At 37.3% G+C, this 19,833-nt stretch overlaps 1 protein-coding gene and 1 pseudogene across 1 annotated transcript in view; one reads left to right on the forward strand and one right to left on the reverse strand.

Moving 5' to 3' along the window:
• ATF6 (activating transcription factor 6) overlaps positions 1–19,833 on the reverse strand; it is a 204,719-nt gene that overhangs the window by 25,835 nt on the left and 159,051 nt on the right. The gene's annotated exons all lie outside the window — the stretch shown is intronic.
• Positions 18,454–19,265, forward strand: LOC103591148 (annotated as a pseudogene).

Here is a 19,833-nt window from a genome sequence, read left to right on the forward strand (position 1 = left end):
ATATATTTCTGCTATAATCTTTGTTATTTCCTACTTATATTTGCTTTTGGTTTAGTTTGCTCTTCCTTTTCTATTTATTTAAGGTAGATGTTTTCATTACCCATTTGAAATGTTTCTTATTCTTAATGTGTTTATAAATATAAAATTTTCTCTAAGCACTGCATGAACCCTGCATCTATAAATTTTGATATGTTGTGCTTTGATTTTTTTTCTCAAAGTACTCTCTAATTTCTCTGTGATTTTTCTTTTTACTCATTGTTTATTTAGGAGAGTGTTGTTTTATTTCCACACATCTCTGAATTTTCTAAATTTCCTTCTGTTATTTTGGTCAGAGAACATTTTTTTGGTTTGTGTTTTGGTGTTGGTTTTTTTTTTGGTATATTTTTGTAAGTTTTGTATATTATATAATAGCTAGAGGAAAGGCTTTTGAACATTTTTGACACAAAGGAATGATAAATGCACGTGATGATTGATACATTAACTACCTTAATCTGATTATTATACAATATATGTATCAAAACATCAGACTGTACCCCATAAGTATGTATAATTGCAATGTCAATTAAAATTTTTTTTAAAGATTTGAAGGTTTTAAACAAGTATGAGTTTAATGAGTCAAAGGTGAAATATAACTGCTCCCCAAACTCATGCCAACTAAGATTGTATTAAAACACAGTGCACAATGATGATGCCCCAGAACAAAGTAGAGAATGTAAAAGCTAGTCATGACTCTTCCCCTGCCTCTAGGAAAACATGGGTTACTGTAGGAACACAGGTTTAATGCTCTCAGTGTTAGAATGATCTTACTCCTTAGAAAACAGTGCATTTATAATACACTAAGTGCCATGGAAACATATCTGTTCTTTCCACAGCATGTGAAAAATACAGGGACAAAATAAATCATTGGGCTTAAGAACAAGGGGAAAACGATTACAATGAAGCCTAGAAGTAGAAACATCCAAATCATAATGACTATGAAAGAAACTTACAGTTTGAACCCATGCTGCTGAAAGTTATGGGACTTTACATAGAGGGCGCTGGCCATACATTTTCTTTAAAAGGGCTTTGGGAAAATACAGTAGTCCCCCCACTTAGCCACAAGGCGATACATTTCAAGACCCCACTGGATGCCTGAAGCCTTGAATAGTATCAATCTGGTTTCTGTTCATGTCTTCCACACACAAATTTAATGCCTTTTCCATGTTAACTAAGCACTTATCATGTACTGTGGCTATAACTTTCACAGTTTGAAGTGTGACTGCAAAACTAGGATGAATTTCTTTTCCCTTCATCACAGTGTTGTGGATAGAAGATTCGTTCTTACTAACTTCAGCATATGATTTTTTTTCTCCATAAGTTGAAAACTTTTACCTTTTCACTTAAAGGAAGCATTTTATAGCTTCTCTTTGGCATATGTCAATAGCCAGCATCACTGCTCATGCACCATGGGGCCATTATTAAGTAAAATAAGTGTTATACAAAAGCACTATGAGATTGCGACAGTTCAAGTGATAATCAAGCTACTAAGTGACTCACGGGCAGGTGGCATAGACAGTGTATGTACGCTGGACAAAGGGATGATTCATGTCCTGGGCAGTACGGCACAAGATTTCATCATCACACTACTCAGTGCAGTGCACAATTTAAAACGTATGAACTGTTTATTTCTGAAATTTTCCACTTAATATTTTTGGACTGGCTTGACCGTGGTTAACTGAAACTACAGAAAGTGAAACTGCAGATAAGGGGGGACTACTGTATGTGGGAGAACCAATGGAGTTCTGCCAACGCTACTGGGAAACATCTATGAGCTGAAGAGTCATGGAGCAATAGCATACAGATGCATGTCACATTGAAGTACTCACTCCTTCCTCTAGTAGAGCCCCTACTACATCAGTGGCTTTTACTGCTCATGAAGAATAATGGTTATGGGGGTAGGGAGAGAAGCAGAAAAGGTTGTGGACTAACAGGTACAAAACTATGCTGTCTACCCTAAGTGAATCATAGTGCAATATGTGCTTGTACTGAAACAACACACTGTACCCCACAAATATGTACAAGTAAATGTTCAAATATTTTGAATAAAAGAAATTAAATTTTTTTAAAAAAGAATTTCCTGCTACTTCTTCAGCATTTCCTATTTTTATCAAACTTTTCTTTATTGGGTTTTGGGTTGTAAAGTGGTTCCGTTAAAGAAGAATGGAGAAAGGAAGCAACAGTTTATTAGCATTACAAATTACAGGGAAAAGATCTGGTTTTGGGGGGTCATTTATGTAGCTTTACCCATGCCCAAGGCGGTCTTACTGCTGGACTGCTCTTGAGAGCTCACTCTGATTCCAAAGAGACCTCATGTGAAACAGAAGCACCTGCTTGGAAGGAACTTTTGTTTGTGTGGGGGCACACATTGAAAGGACATGTATATGGCTTCAACCACTATGTCCTGATTAAAATTTTTCTTCATATAGCAACATGTGTTATCCTCACAGAAGCTAAACATTAATTAGCCACTAGCACTTATCCACTGGCTGATCTGTGCTTAGCTTCCATCACTCTATACATTTTTTCACATAGTTTTCAGTGTCTCTTTTATTACCATTGTATGTTTTGTATTAGCATCCATGCAACTTCTTAATAAAGTGGTGTGCATTAAAAATGAAATCTTTACCTCTCCATGTGATGATAGCAGTTGAAATCAGAGTCTCACACGTATCACACAGATCACTGTGGACCTGTCAGGGAAGTTTCAGCACAAAAGCCAGCCTCAATTGAGTTTTTGCTAACTTCCCTTTTTTTAAAAATTGTATTCACTAACTTCCTATTCTCTGACACATTTTCATGATAGGATCAACTGAATTAAACCTGAGACTGCCAAATTCATTAGTTTTAGAGGACTGAAAGATTTTTTTTTTTTTTTTACCATGCTGACCTACTTACCCACAATAACATCTCTATGGTCTCTGAAACATCCTCAGCACAGATGGGTGAAGAAAAAATACATATGAAGAAAACCTCATACATTTTTCAGAAAACACAAAACCAGAATAACTGTAACAAAAAATGGCTCTAAAAGAATGCCTAGGCTTTGAGTAGGCTATACAGACAGGCAGAGGAACTAGCCAAAATTACCCACAGTAGCACTAAATGCTGACGTAAACTCTTAAAAATCCATGAGATTTCTTGAGCCAAAGGTAGAAGCAGAAAGACTGGCTTGTAATCTCACCAAAAATATAAACACAACTGAATTGCCAGTTCAGGGAAGGCTGACCCCGTACATTCCTTATAATACTTAGGTAAACAAAAAGGCTAATAGCAGATGTTTTCCATTCAAGCTCAGAGAGATACCTTCCCTCTGCTAAAAAGAGATGATCACAGAGTAACCATGGAGACCCCACTGTCCTTCATCAACACGAAATTTGTGTTGTGTTCATGATACAAGCATTTCTCACAAACAAATCTCCAAGGGAAAGGCAATAATGGACAAAACTGTACATAAACAGTTGAAGTGAAGGAGTGAGTCATGTGATGATCTGGGGTAAGAGGTGTCCAGGAAGACAGAAAAGGCCTGAGGCATGAATGAGCAGTCAAGAAGAGGAAGATGAAGAACGGCAAGAAGGATTGTGTGCTAGAGTGGAATGATTAGGTGGATGGTGATATAGGAAATGAAACTGGAGAGGAAAACAAAGATCAGTTGAACTATGGGAGGCCAAAGTCAAGGGTGTGGACTTTATTATGAGTGTAATCATGATGAATTAAGAGAGTAACTCAATAAACCCTGCTGAATAAATGAATTATTAAAGTCCATTCAGGATCACTTATTTTGTTAAAATAGGGCTGAAGTTTATAGTTTAATTTAAGAGAAAGAAAAATATTCTTTTGCATGTTGCACATGTTTAACTTAAAATTATCTTTATATGGGCCAAAACTTCCCATTACTAAAATACAATAGCAATTTTTCTATGTCAAGAGAAAAAAATAAAGTTATACATAAAATTTTCTCTTCTAATTATGTCTTAGAATATTAATGCTATCTTGATTAAATGGATTAATAAGTAGTAAATGAATACGCAGAATTAAGATGCTTTAAAAAATTATACATATACACATACACATATATTTTAGGATGGAGAGACCTGCTTATAACATATTTTCAGATAAAATTACCACTTGTTTGCATGATGGAATTACGTATATCAAAATTCTAAGAACATCATGATTTATGGGTTCTCTATGATTAAACAGCATATTCACTGAATATGATGGGCAGCCTCTAAGTTGATCCCCCGTGTGCCCCACATCCTGGTACTCATACCCTTTGTATTTCCTGTCAATCAAGTATGGGCTGGACCTCAGCAACAACCACTGAGTGGCTGGAGGAAGGGCCCTGGGCTTCCAAGCTGGGGTGGGGGGGGTCCGAGGGCCTCAGCCATGACCGACCGCCTAGTCCACATCCAGCCCAGTGAGGACCACTGAACCACTACCAGCAGCACCCCAGGCTCCCAAGCCAGGGCAGTTAGGGTCTGAGGGCCACAGCCACACAACACTCCCATGTCACCATCCAGCCCAGTGATGACCAAACTGCCACCAGAAGTGCCCCACGCTCCTGGGTTGGGAGGGACTGAGGGCTTCAGCTACATCCCCCCCAAATCTGCATCCAGCCCAGCCACGACCAAGCTGCTGTTGGAAGTTCCCCTGGGCTCCCCTGTCAGAATGAGGGGGGTGTCACAGGCCTCTACCATACTCCCCCCTCACTCCTCCTCTTCCTCCCACCCTATCCCTTTATTTTCTACTCTCCCTCTCCCTCCTAGCTGCACTGCAACATCTTAGAATGTAAAAAATAGGGGCTGGCCCGGTGGCGCACTGCTACAGTGCGCCGCTTGGGAAGCGCGGTAGCGCTCCCGCCGAGGGTTCGGATCCCACATACAGACCGGCTGCTCACTGGCTGAGCGAGGTGCGGGAGCAACACCGAGGATTGCGATCCCGTTGCCGGTCCCGGTCCGGTACGGGCGCGACACTGAGGGTTGCGATCCGTTGCCGGTCACGAAAAAGAAAAGACAAAAAAAAAAGGAAAAAAAAAAAAGAATGTAAAAAATAGTAATATTAATTAATTCATTAATTATTTTAAAAATGTGGGCTGGATCTAAAGTTTTTCCTCTAATGAATAGGATGTGGTAAAAGTGATGGGGTATCCACTCTGAGATTAAGTTATGAAGAGACTATGGCTTCCATCTTGGGCACTCATGTTTTCTGGTTCTGTAAGAAGCCAGATGCTATATTGTGAGCTGTCTGAGAGAGAAGCTCACATGACAAGACACTGAGGGAGGCCTCTGGCCAACAGGCAGTGAGAAAGTACAGCTCTCAGTCCAACAGCTCACAAGGAATTAAATCCTTCCAACAACTCCATGAGTGAGCTTGCATGTGCATCTGCCCCAAGAATGAGACTGCACTGCCAGTTGACGACTTGACTGTAACCTCATGAGAGGCCTGGAGCCAGAACTACCTGCCAAGCTACACCTGGATTCCTAAACCAAAAAAAACTGTGAAATAATAAATGTTGTTTTAAACCATTAAGTTTTTTGAATAATTTGTTACACAGCAATATATAATTAATACATTGAACTACATTTTAATAAAGTGGATCAGTTAAATTCTTAACAGTGGCTAATCCAAAAGATATTTAAAATGGCCATAAATATACATTTAATCATTTTAATAGCAAGTTTACCTTTATAGTATTTTTTTTTTAGCTTTGAATAATATTAGAATTAGATTGAAAGGGTCAATTTGTAGGGAACAGTCAAAAAATAAAAAGGTTATATAAATGAAAAGATTTGGTCAGAAACTAAGAAATTCCAGTTTTAAAGAGGCAGAAATATAAAAGCAGAAGTGAATGATTAGGTTCCAATATGCCTCGGAAAAAAATCTAGAGATTTTAGCGGGTGAAAAATGAGGCTGTAAAATAATGTTGATTTTAAAAGGATAATAGTGGAATATAAAGATACAAAATAAAATATGAATATTGGTCAAGAAAATAACCTGCATTGGCATTCCAATTCCACCACTTATTAGTGCTTTTTGATTTTGTGCAACTCACTGAACTTCTTCAAGTCTCTGTTTCTTCATCTATGTAATGGAGACAATAAGAGAAACTATATTTTAGGGTTGTAAAGCACTCAGCATAATGCCTGGCAGATGGTAAATAACCAAAAAATGTTGGCTCCCATAACAATTAATATTTTCTATTACATTCTTAGAGTCTACTTCTACTTTCAAAGAATGAAGTATTCATTTTAGGTTACTTCACAACTGGAGACATTTAGAAAATTTAGCAGAAGGTTCAGGAAACCAAAATTCAACCAGAGTTAAGAATAAGGCTTGTTCAAGAAAGTAAAAAGGCAAACTGATGAAATCAGTCATATATCTGATAAAGAACTTATATTTAGAATATACAAAGAATTCTTACTAACTGATTAATAAAAAGACAAATTATCCAATTAAAAGATGGGCAAATGATCTGAATAGACAGTTCTCCAAAGATGTACAAATGGCCAAACACATGAAAAGCTGCTCAACATTATCAGCATTGGTAAAATGCAAATCAAAACCATAGTGAGATGCCACTTCACATACACCAAGTTAACTATAATCAAAAAGACAGACAATAACAAGTGTCGTCAAGGAGGTGGAAAAATTGGAACTCTCATTCACAACTGGTGGGAATGTAAAACGGTGCAGCCGCTGTGGAAAACAGTTTGGCAGTTCCTCAAAAAGTTAAACATAAAACAACCATGTAACCTAGCAGTACAGCAGAATATTATCTGGCCAGAAAAAGGAATGAAATACCGATATATGCTACAACGTGAATGAACCTTAAAAACATTGCACTAAGTGAATGAAGCCAGACACAAAAGGCCACATGTGAATATTATATGATCTCATTTATAGGAAATGTTCAGAATAGGCAAATCCATAGAAACAAAAATTAGATTAGTTGTTAATAGGGCCTGGGAGAAGGGGTGAATGGAGAGTGACTGCTAAAGGGAACACGCTTCTTTTTGGAATGATGAAATGCTCTAAAATTGACTGTAGTGACAGGTGCACAACTCTGTGAATTTACTAAAAACCAATGAATTGTATATTTTAAATGGGTGAAATGTATGGTTTGTAAATTATATCCCTAGAAAGCTGTTATATTAAGAAGAAGTATAAAAAAGAATAAGGCTTGCAAGGTTTAAGTATAAATTATTTAGTCTGAAAAAGACCGTAGAAGGCAACTCAACAGTAGTGTTTAATATATAAAGGCATACAGTCATAAAAGATGTTAGCCAGTTTTTCTCTGTTTCCTCCAAGGTTTAAGTAACAATATCAGATTATGTTAGGAATAAAATAACTTTTTTAACAATAGTGTTTACTAGCAAAGGGCTATGGTTAGAGTTAAGTTGTTCAATAATATTTCTCCTTAAAAATAGAATAAACATTACAACTTCTTGGAACCTACTGTTTTAGTCCGTTTTGTGTTGCTATAACAGAAATACCTGAGACTGGGTAATTTATAAGGAAAAGAGGTTTATTTGGCTTACGATTCTGGGACAGCTGCATCTGGCATGGGCCTCAGGCTGCTTCGACTCAAGGCGGAAAGTGGCAGGCAGCTGGTGGGTACAAGCAGATCACATGGCGACAGGAAGCAAGAGGGAGACAGAAGGTGCCAGGGTCTTTTTAAGCAACGAGCTCTCGCAGAAACTAATAGAGCGAGAACTCGCTCATTAATCCCCCCTCCCCCAGGGAGAGCACTATTCCATTCATGAGGGATCCGCCCCCATGACTCAATGAGTTTCCAACACTGCCACATTGGAGATCACATTTCCACATGATTTTTGGAGAGGACAACACATCCAAACTCCATCACCTACATTTGGAGTTATAGAAACATGTCTGAGATGGAACAGTTTTTATAATAAAGTCCTTCAGGTAATTCTTTAAATAAATTCCCTTGTGTTAGGTATAGAATTCTGCATTAAAGATGGTGTAATTTTAATTTTTCTGGCCTGTTCTAGTATAGTCATTCTTCCTTTTCTTTGGCAGCTGGCCAGTATGGGAATCCAAACCCTTGACCTTGGTGTTATAACACTGTGCTCTAACCAACTATCTTGCCAGCCCAATATAGTCATTCTTGAAGGCAGGGGGATAATATTCTTATCTCCAAATGGCTCCTTCAATCTTTTTCTCCATCCAACGTTACTTCTTCACTTTAAGTGTACAATTTGCTACTATTTTCTTTTTTTTTTTTTTTCCTTTTTTTTGTCTTTTTTACTGACCGGTAACGGGATCGCAACCCCCGGTGTCGTGCCCGTACTGGGGACCGGCAATGGGATCGCAACCCTCGGTGTTGCGCCCACACCACGTTCAGCCAGTGAGCAGGAACCGGTCTCCACATGGTATCCGAACCCTCGGCGGGAGCGCCGCCGCACTCCCAAGTGGCACACTCTCCAGTGCGCCACCGGGCCGGCCCCTTTGCTACCATTTTCTATCACTGAATCAGTTGAAGCAAAACAGGAAAACAGCTGACCAGTGGATACAGAATGTCTCAAAAAGTATCCACTTCGTAATATATGTGAACATTCTTGTATTTCATATTCAGATAAAATTATTTTTGAAAGAAACATGGTAACATTCTAATTCATTATCATAAATGCAATTATATTCTCAAATGTTAAATAGGATATGCTGTGGCTTAAAATCTGAGAAATAGATTACTAAAAATAGAAAACTAAAAAGGCTGTAATAAAGATAGAAGCCAAAAATAATGATGACAAATTCAATGAGCAATTTCCCCTGCTGCAACTTGAATGCCTAAATTGTACTGGGAAATTGTATGTAGGAAAATAAAATTGTTAAAACAAAACAAAACAAAACAAAAAACTAAGTCCCAGGTAGAGATTTAATTCTTTGAGTTCATAGAAATTTATTGTTATCAAAAAATAAGCTCATGATTTATTTGCCTTCTAAAACATACAATCAACTTAAGTAAAAACATTTTCAGTAGCTTATCATGTACAAGTTCTAGATTTTAGAACCAAGAGGGGAAATTCATTAATGAGCAAACAGTCCATTTATTTTTTCTATTAAATATCATGTCTTATTTTGAATGTAGAACCGGTATGTTGGTCTGGGACAGACCAGTTTAGGGAAGTGATGATAATTACTTACTAGAAAATTAAAAGAAAAAAAAAAAAAGGCTTTTCTATGTTTAAATGCCACAGAAAAAGTAAGCAAACTATGAAATCGATGTCTGCTAAATTTGGATAGAATGAATTTATTAAAAAGTGCTTTAATTAGGTAAACTTAAGATGCCAAAGAAAGCTGTAGCTTACAGTCTCCTAACTCGATTCCTTATATTTTAATATAGTGGCAAAAAAAGCCTTTGTGGTTTATCATGGAAACTCCAAGGAGCCAGCTTGTGAGCAAGTCCACCTTATTTCTATCTTACTATGACTATAAAGACTTCATCTTTTCGTCATCATGCCAAATTATGTGCTTAATATTAAATATTTACAGATGACCAGAACATCAACACACTAGCTGTTACTCTGAAATTATGGTAACATTAACTGGTATTTACTTCTCCTGTCTTCACTTATTACACAGTGTACTTAAGCAAAGGGCTGAAGACACTATTAAAAGCTAGCACTCAGTCCACAGAAAACTGACTGCAAAGGACCATGCAGAAAATTCAGTTATGGTTCTCTTAATTTCTCAGCCACCCTAGTTGTAAAATGGGTGTAATGCATATCTCACAGAGGCTTTGTGAGGTCCAAATGCAATTATGTATATGTTAAAGACCCCAGTAATATGGTTAATATACATGGTGGGTGCTCAAAAAGGAGAACTGAACCTGAATTTGCAACTTAAAACTAGTAACATAGGCAACAAATGGTTAAAAAGCATTTTGTTTTAAAAAAAAATACCTCCAAAATACTTTAAACTATGACATATACTGAATAAACCTTGTAAATTCTTAATTTTATTTATTTCTATGCTGTCATTATTCCAATAGTGTAGCTCATACTTACATACTATCTTTATTGATAAATTACTCCATAATTCTTACTTCACTGAACCCTGGATATTATCACTTTAAAATGGGAAAGTTTATGTAAATATCTCACCGTCAATTAGGGTGATCCTTGCTTTAAAAAACTGTAATGGATGTAGCATTGCTCATTATTTTCTCCTGTATTTATTAATGTATTATAATTTAGTTCAAAGTCACACAGTAATCAGTGACACAGTGAGTTGGTCTTCCAACTAAAAACAGAAATGTCTTCTAATATATTAGGTTTCACCTTTCCCCACATCAAATACTAAGTCATTCTGCCTTCAAATATAAAAATGGCTTATGTTCGCAAAGAATGTTCTTGGTGGTATGAACACATTACCCTTCACATTCAACTAAAGTGCTCTGTGTGGGGATCTAAAAGTCTGGGTTCTGGCCTCAGCTCTGTTAGCAGCTGGGCTGGATTAGCTCTTCATTTCCCTCAACTCATTTTCTTCCCTGTATCATGAGGCTGCTGTGCTAGATTGCCTCTAAGTTTTCTCCCAGCTCTAAGATTCTCTGAGATCTACTTATGTCCTGCTTCCCAGTCAGATTATTAACTCTCTGAAGGCATGAATCACATTGTAGTCTTCTTTTGAAACCTGTACTTTACTTATCATAGTGCTATGCACTAAATATTTGTAAAACTGAACTGAAATTGTATTACATTATAAAAATAATTATTGAAACAAATTATCATATCTTATAATATAAAACTAAGTAATGATTGCAAAGTAACCATTACTTATTAACATTTACAATGGAGTCTTAACTATCTTACCCTTCAGTCAAGCAAATGCTTTATATACCTGCTCTAGGTAACAGGAAGCTGGGAGGAATGGCTAATATGATAGTTTCTATGTGAAGTATTCTGTCCTCTTATCTCCATAAACCATCAGAATATTCCAGTCTTGTAGACTTATTCTTTAAATACTGTGACAAGCCGGAGTGGAAACAGTTTCTGGGTATAGATGCTCCCAAACAATCCCCACCTCCTGGTATTCTCACCCTTGTACAGTCCCCTCCTACAATGTACCAGGGTTGGTCTACATAACCAATACATGAAGCAGAAGTGATGGTAAGTGATTTCTGAAATTAAAAGACTGCAACTTCCATCTTGGGAGCTCTCTCACTTGTTCACTTTCTCACTCTCATGGATCAGTTACTTTGGGGGAAGCCGTGTTGGGAGCAGTCCCAGGAAGAGGCCAATAAAGTGAGGAGCTGAAACCTCCTGCCAACAGCCACGTAAGTTAACTTGGAAGCACATCCTTTAGACCCAGTGAAGTCTTCAGCCCCAGCCAACAGCCTGACAGCAACCTCTAGAGAAACCTAGAACCGAAGCATGGTGCTGACAACACCAAGTCAAGGGTTAAGATCCCCTTACCGGTCACCTTTAAAAAAAAAAAAAAAAAAGAAAGAAAGAAAGAAACTCTGTGAGATAGTGTTATTTCCTTAAACTGCTAGGTATTAGGGTGACTTGTTACACAGGTAATAGATAACTAATATACATAAATAATCTTTTTTTAATTATTATTTGAAATACCCATCATTTCTTGCCTGGATGATTGTAACTTCCTAATTACTGTTCTTGGAAAAGCATCATCCTCTCTAATCTATCCTTTACATTGCTGCCAGGGAAGTCTTTTGAAACATGATTCTGTTTGTGCCTCTCCCCTGCTCAAAATCTTTTAGTAGCTCATCATTACTCATAGGACAAAATCAAACTCAGCCATAAAAGGCCTTCGTGAACTGGCTTCTGCTTGCTTCTATAGCTTCATTATACGTCAGTACCTATACACTCTAATACTACTTTAATTCCCCAAATGGGCTAAGTGCTTTTCTTTCTCTGATATCCCCATTTATACTGTTCCCTGTGCCTAGAATACCTCATTCACTTGGCCAATCTTCAAGATTCAATTCAAATATCACTATGTGTGTGTGTGTGTGTGTGTGTGTGTGTGTGTGTGTGTATGCCTGTACTGATTTAATTAATTACATTTTTCTTGGCTACAAAGGACAGTGCCTGGCTTACACAGAGGCCTTACACATTTAATTCAATTCAACAAATATTTTTTGAGTACTTACTATGTACTAGGCATGTGTTTTTGTCAGGCACTAGGAATAACAAAGAAAATTAAATAATTAAGTTACCTAACCTTAAGGAGCCTACAATATAGCAAGAAAGCTAGACAATAAACTACTGATTACAACTGAGATGGATGTTACAAAAATAAGAGTGTTCAAAGTATTCAGGGCACATAAAGTGAGAGAGGGGGTCTAACCTATTCTATGGACTATGGGAAGCCCTCCTAAATACAGTCCTAAACTTCAGTCCAAAAATCCAAATCAGCAAACAAAATCAAGAAAATATGGCTTGGTAGTAATATATGTGAAAAAGCTATGAACTATATTTGACAGAACACACAATGTTTTTTTTTTTCCTTTTTGAGACCGGCCGCACCGCACTCAGCCAGTGAGCGCATCAGCCATCCCTATATAGGATCAGAACCCGCGGCGAGAGCACCACGGGCTCCCGAGTGCGCCACGGGCTCAGCCCAGAACACACAATGTTTGATGTAACTAGAAAAAAAAACATTTTGGTTTCACCAATAGAAATACACTATATAGAATTTGGAGATATTCCATTATGCTCAGCATTTATCAGCCCTCTTTAAGGAGATATTGAAAAGTCCATTTAGAAGAGAATGACCAGAATTGAGGCACCATGAACCCAGGTCACAGTAGGAATAGCTTCCAAAAACTGGAAGGTCTTGGTATGTGAAGACTCAGAGGGTATACATAGTATACAAATAGTTGAAGGTCTGTCATGTGGAAGATAGATTGTATTTATATGTAAACCTGTGGATTTATGGGTAGAGTAAGGAAGAGACAGAAAAGGAACAATTTACAAATTGCCAGAGCTATATAAAACAGGCAGTCTCTATTTCTGGAGGTGATTATATCTAAACTGGTTGGCCACTGAGCAAAATGTTGCAGAAGGAAATCCAAACCCTGGAAGGGACTAGGCATGGATGACTTTGTACTAAAGCCTTTTTAACTTAGATATGTTATGGCTTGAATACAAAGATATTAATAAGTCTCTCTTTGTCCTAATCTATGCTGTAATGATGCCAATTAGATCACATTTCCCACAAGGTTCTGTCCTGTATAGCAGGTAGAGTGAAATTAAAGAAATAGGCTTTAGATATCTTCAAAGGGCTGCTTATATGGCCTTCCTAACAATTCCTTTCCTGGCAACAATCTATTTTACAGTTCATTTTTGTCTCATTATTTAATCTAAATCTTATACATATATAAGACATGCATTTGTTGCATGCATTTGTTTCTGTAAAATCTGTAATAAGTATGGAGGAAAATATCTTTATGGATATTTGGTGGAGTCCAAAGGCAACTCTTGCCTGAAGTACTGAACATCCTCAGTGTAAAAGTTCTTTCAACACATACACATCTAATTAACTATCTGTATCCATATGTTCAATTTCAAGCTTCTAGATTTAAAAAATGAAATATACATTTCTTAGGACTCTCTAACGTTTGTAAAAGCTCAAGAGTAGGGATATTTCCCAATGTGAAGAAAAATTATAATGTCTTTGACATGTACAAGTACATATGTGAGATGATGCTGGCCTATTGCCCCATCCCCAGCCTGCAGATGTCTTAAATAACAAAGAAGATCAAGCAAGTGCTGAAAGACCTATGTAACACTCCACAGAAAGTTATGGTCCCCAGTGTTTCCAGTCAGTACCATTGCAAAAGAACATGCATAGAGGAATTGAATCTGTGCTTATTATGCAGTTCTTCTGAAAAACAGAAATTTGAGATTATGTGAAATGGCTCAATCTTCTTGATTTTCCAGTACAAAGATAAATTCATTCTGAGAAGCTTAATATGTGCAAAATAAAGAAATAATTCAGATTTTGGAATTAGTAGGAGGCTCAAACCAACTTTGTTGGCTTAAATAGATGCTGATCTCTAGTTTTTATTTGTTGAAAGCTAAATCATCTGTTTGAATAGAAACAGATTTTTGCCACAAGGGAGAAAGAATGAAAGTGATCTCACTAAAAGCTAATGGGACTCTTGAAGGTCAGTTAGGTACAGTGGGTTCAGCAATTGGTTCCTTTAGGTCTAGGAAGTACTAATATCCTATAAGATACAATGCAAGCTGATCTAATCTAAACCTCTGGGGTCTTGTGAAAGTACCTATAGATTAAATAATTAATTAGTAAATCAAATACAAAAAAGACAAACCATTCATGGAAAAAAATTACCTGTACAACTGCCCATAATTCATCAAAGCGATAATCATTCTCAGCAAAGTGATAATATTCTAAGCACATAAAGGCAGCTCTACCATTGACTCTGTTTTCTCCATTTAAAAAGTCTATTTTATTTTATAAAAGAGAGCTCAGGGGCTGGCCAGTTAGCTCACTTGGTTAGAGCACAGTGCAGATAATACCAGGGTCCAGGGTTCGATCCCTATACCAGCCAGCCACAAAAAAAAAAAAAAAAAAAAAAAATTGACTCTGTTTTCTCCATTTAAAAAGTCTATTTTATTTTATAAAAGAGAGCTCAGGGGCTGGCCAGTTAGCTCACTTGGTTAGAGCACAGTGCAGATAATACCAGGGTCCAGGGTTCGATCCCTATACCAGCCAGCCACAAAAAAAAAAAAAAAAGAAAAGAAAAGAGAGTTGAGAAGAGGCTAACTGAGTGGAGAGAACCTAATGGTTTTGGAAGAGTTAAACTGATAACTTCAAGAAACAAGAAGGAAATAAGAAACAAGAGGGAAATAAGGCCAAGCAGAAGAAATGAGGGAGGCATGTGAATCATAAAAAGACAAAAAAATTCCAACACTAAAATCAGTATATATTGAAAATTAAGTATCACAGCACTTCTTTAGGCATGGGATGAGAAGGAGATAAATACAAAAAATACAGGACAGAATCCCTACCCTCAAGGTGATTAGCTTTGAGTAGTGTAAGATAAAGTCATAAATGAGAGGTGATTATACTAAGAATGTTTACTAGAGGAAAGATTACTTTAGGACCTACAGAAGACAGGAAAATTTTACAGAGGTGGTACAATTTCAGCTGGATCTTGAAGGATGGGAAGGAGACAGGCAGCATGGAGGGAAGAGGGCAGGCAATCCAGGACGTGGATACCGCATGTGCAAAGGTAGCCAGAGTGATCTTTTTAAATATAAATCAGATCAAGTCACTTTCCTACCCTCTTCAGCACCTTCCCACTATACTGATAAATCTAAACTCTTTACCATGGCCTATAACTCCCTGACCTGGCCCCTACCTACATCCCCAACCTTATCGTATGTATTTGCCACCTCTCCCTCCCCGACTCCTACTCTGGCCTCACAGGTCTTTTGATAGTTCCTAAAACTAACACATTCTTTCCTGCCTCAGGGCCTCTGCTTTGCTGCTCCCTCTGCTTGGAATCTTCTGCCTCTTGACTCTTAACAGTTGCTTCTTCTCATTCTTCAGGTCTTGGTTTAACTGTGATCTCCTTACCATCTAATCAAAGAGGGCCTTTCTATCCCTCACTCCAGCCATTATATTTCATCAAGGCACCATATTTCTCCCCAAATTATCACATGCTGCAATTATTTTGTTTGGGTTGTTATTATTGTTTATTTTCTTCTGGCTCTTCTACTTAAAAGCTCCTGGAAAGGGGGAACCATGTATACCTTATTCAACGTTGATATCTCTAGTGTTTGGCATACAGTAAGTTCTCAGTGAATAAGTATTTTTGAGTGAACTAATGAATATAGATTCAAGGGACCATAAGTAGAGCAATCTGACTAGAACTGAGTTGAAAAGGTAGTTTGGGAACAGACTGGGCCTTTCATGCCAGGCTAAGGCATTTGGATTTCATCCCACAGACAATGAAAATCCACTGCTGGATCTTAAAAAGGACAATAACAATAAAAGCAGTATGTAAGGATGGCTCATCTTGGTAGCAATATTCAGGATGGACTGTAGGTATTAAGATGGAAAAATAATAAATTAGGGAGACCAGTTATGATCCTACTGCAACAGTACAGACAGGAGGTTAATCTCAGTAACCCCAATCATGTCCAAGGTGAAGGAAAGAAAAAACAAAACAAAACAACAAAAGGGAAAACAAAGAAAGAGAGGGAGCTCAGCTTTCTTCCTTTTCTCTTTAGATCCCTGCTCTATATTTATTGCTGCCCACCCCCACCTCTATAAGTTATGCATCTTGTAAAAACATCGAGGTGGTGAATAAGAAGGATACGATACAAGAGAAAGGGACACTAATTTATGAGGGGGCTGGTGGTATCTAACAGAAAGGAAAGCAAAAGGAAAAAGAAAGAGAAAACCGAATTTATCAGTCAAGAATTACTTAGTGGTATTCTGTTACAAGAGTCACACAAAAATGTCCAGCAATGTCATCTCAAATTCAAGATGCCTAAATCTAACACCAGTCCTTCCCATTTTATCTACTTCTTTGAATGACAGTCTGTCAGTGTTTTGGTCTCAAAAATCATGGAATCAGCTTTTACTTCTCTCTCCTTCATAAACCATCATTTGCCAACTGCTATAGATTTTTCCTTTGGAATTTCTTTGAAATTTTTCCTTTCTTTCCATTTCAGGCCTTTAATCACCTTGCCCCAATCTTATGCAATGTCTCCTACCTTATCTTCTCTGCAGCAATTCAATTTACCCTGCCCTTCCTCCTAACTTATCCTTTCCTCACTTTTTTCTATTTATAGTCCTCAGCCAGATTAATAGTCTCTTAGAGTTTTCATCATGTTATTTTTATGTTTGATAGCTTAAAGTCACTTCTTTAACTCATTAATGACCTAAATCATCTGGCTGCCATCTCATGCAATAAACATTTCTCTCTCGTCTCTTTTTCAACATGAATTCTCTCTTTACTGTCTCCTCCCAGACACCTTGTTCAATCCCAACAAGCATATGATGGAGTGCTGTCGCAAGCAGTAACTGCTAATTTGTCCACCCAATATCCATTACTTCCTTACTAAAAGAACTCTAAATTATTTTCTTTTTTTTTTTAAAAAAAAGATGACCGGTAAGGGGATCTTAACCCTTGGCTTGGTGTTGTCAACACCACGCTCACCCAGTGAGCAAACCGGCCATCCCTATACAGGATCCGAACCCGTGGCCTTGGTGTTATCAGCACCGCACTCTACCGAGTGAGCCACGGGCCGGCCCCAAACTCTAAATTATTTTCAAATCACACTATGCCTAGTTAAATTATTATGTTTGTGAGCTTTCCTTGAAGCTAGGCCTCTATATTTGACACAGTTTATTATCAATGAGACATAAGCAAAGTCTGCTAGAAATTTCTGGAAAATGTTTGCTTTCTTGATAGACACCATTCCTTCCTCCTTTCTCCTGCCTGGAAAACAGACATAATGGCTTGAACTGCAGCAGTCACTTTGTGATCATCTTAGAAGGGCCAAGGGAATTTCATCAATCTTGGCCTTAGCAAAGTTAAGTTATTGAATCAATACCAGCAACTGAATTCATTCATTGTGGTTCTTTCCTGTGAACTTCTCAATATATTAAAAAAGAAAATACCCAATTTATTTAAGCCAAAGCTTAGTTATGTTTTTGTCACTTACAGCTGAATGCAATCCTTACATAAATACCTATACTCTCCTTATCCTTACACTTACATTCTAAGTTTCCTTTACAGTCTGGTTCAAGTTTTATCTTCCAAGGTACCAACTGATGCTAGTTATCAAGATTCTATTATCATCATATTCTTCTAATTTTTGATTCTATGCCATAGGCATCAGGAGTTTATACTACCTAGTACTGACTGATCTCTCTTTTAAAAAATTAATCAGCATATTGTTTCTGGTTTAGAACTTATCTAAACTATCACTGTTGTTCTAGACCTCACTGGTATCTTAGCATCAATGGAGGACAGTGAGCTTAGCAAGGGATCTGAGGAATCAAGCCAAAATTTATCCAAATTCTAAAGATAATCTGAGTCATAACTCTGCCTCCCTTAGGTGATTATCTTCTTAGTAGAAAAATACCAGATCAGTCCAGGGGTTCAAAATGTAAATTTAGGTCTTTACAAAGGTATTACTTACGTAGTTAGTATAGGAAATGTTAACTCTTATCATCTTACTTTACCAGTCATACATAATTAATGGATCTGTGTATATATTTTGAGAAAAAAAATTTCTTTTTTCAGGTGAATACTGTGAATTTTCCTCCTATTCTCAGTAGAAACTCTCAGTGTGAGAATTTTACTACTGACTTTAGTAATGAGTCAAAGGTTGGAAAACTATAATTATCCATTAAAAAAATTAAAGCTCTTTTCCAGCTGGAACCATGGAGGATGTCAAACAAAAGAAAAAGAAGGTTCCTGCTGTGTCTGAAACCCTTAAGAAAAAGCGAGGAATTTCACAAAGCTGAAGGTCAAGCGCCTGAGGAAAAAGTTTGCCCTAAAGATGCTTTGAAAGGCAAGGAGGAAACTTATCTATGAAAAACCTAAGCCCTATCACAAGGAATATAAGCAGATGTACAGAACTGAGATTCATATGGCTATGATGACAAGAAAAGCTGGCAACTTCTGTGTACCTGCAGAGCCCAAATTGACATTTGTCATCAGGATCAGAGGTATCAATGGTGTGAGCCCAAAGGTCCAAAAGGCGCTGCAGCTTCTTTGCCTTTGCCAGATCTTCATTGGCACCTTTGTGAAGCTCAATAAGGCTTCAACTAACATGCTGAGGATTGTGGAACCATATATTGCTTGGGGGTACCCAAACCCGAAGTCAATAAATGAACTAATCTGCAAGCGTGGTTATGACAAAATCAATAAGAAGTGAATTGCTTTGACAGATAACACTTTGATTGTTTGATCTCTTGGTAAATACAGCATCATCTGCATGGAGGATCTGATTCATGAGATCTATACTGTTGGAAAGCGCTTCAAAGAAGCAAATAACTTCCTGTGGTCCTTCAAATTATTTTCTCCACGGGGTGGGATGAAGAAGAAGACCACTCATTTTGTGGAAGGTGAAGAGGCTGGCAACAGGGAAGACCAGATCAAGAGGCTTATTAGAAGGATGAACTAAGGAGTCTGCCATGATTGTTTTTGCAATCTGCTTAGTTAAATAAAATGACTACTTTCAAATTGAAAAGAAATTAAAACATGGTTTTAAGAGAGACTCCATTCACTCAACTGTTTGGATGCAAAAATATAACATTGAAATGGACTAAAGTGCAATGAAAATGCAAAGTTGCAAATACATTTTTTAAAAAATAGACAACCTGTAGCCCTTTAAGGAGAAATGAATTTATAAGAGTAAAAGGCACAACTCTTAGCCTGCTTAGGCAACCAGCCTGCTTGAACAGAACATATAGAATAGTTTCCAAATATATTTATTTGGGGGACAGCCATTTCCACAAAACTATGGTCATCAAAGGCAGTTATAACAACATTCTCCTATTATTAAAACCAACACATTTATTTGCTTAGTTTGCTTCCTGCCATTCTGTTACGCCCTTTCTGACTAAAAATGTTTCATGTGCTGATAGTGGCATTTGCATACCATTGCCGGTATGTTTTTCTAGATTTTCTCTCCATGGAAATTACTTTGAGATTAAATATAATCATAGTTTAGCTTGATAGTCATTTGTTCTTCTGCTTAGGCTCTTAATAATGATATGGTAGGATTAGAGTAAAAGTATTGTTTATTTTATTACTCA

The sequence above is a fragment of the Galeopterus variegatus genome, unplaced genomic scaffold (assembly GCF_000696425.1).
Source record: "Galeopterus variegatus unplaced genomic scaffold, G_variegatus-3.0.2 Scaffold933, whole genome shotgun sequence".
NCBI lineage: Eukaryota > Metazoa > Chordata > Mammalia > Dermoptera > Cynocephalidae > Galeopterus > Galeopterus variegatus.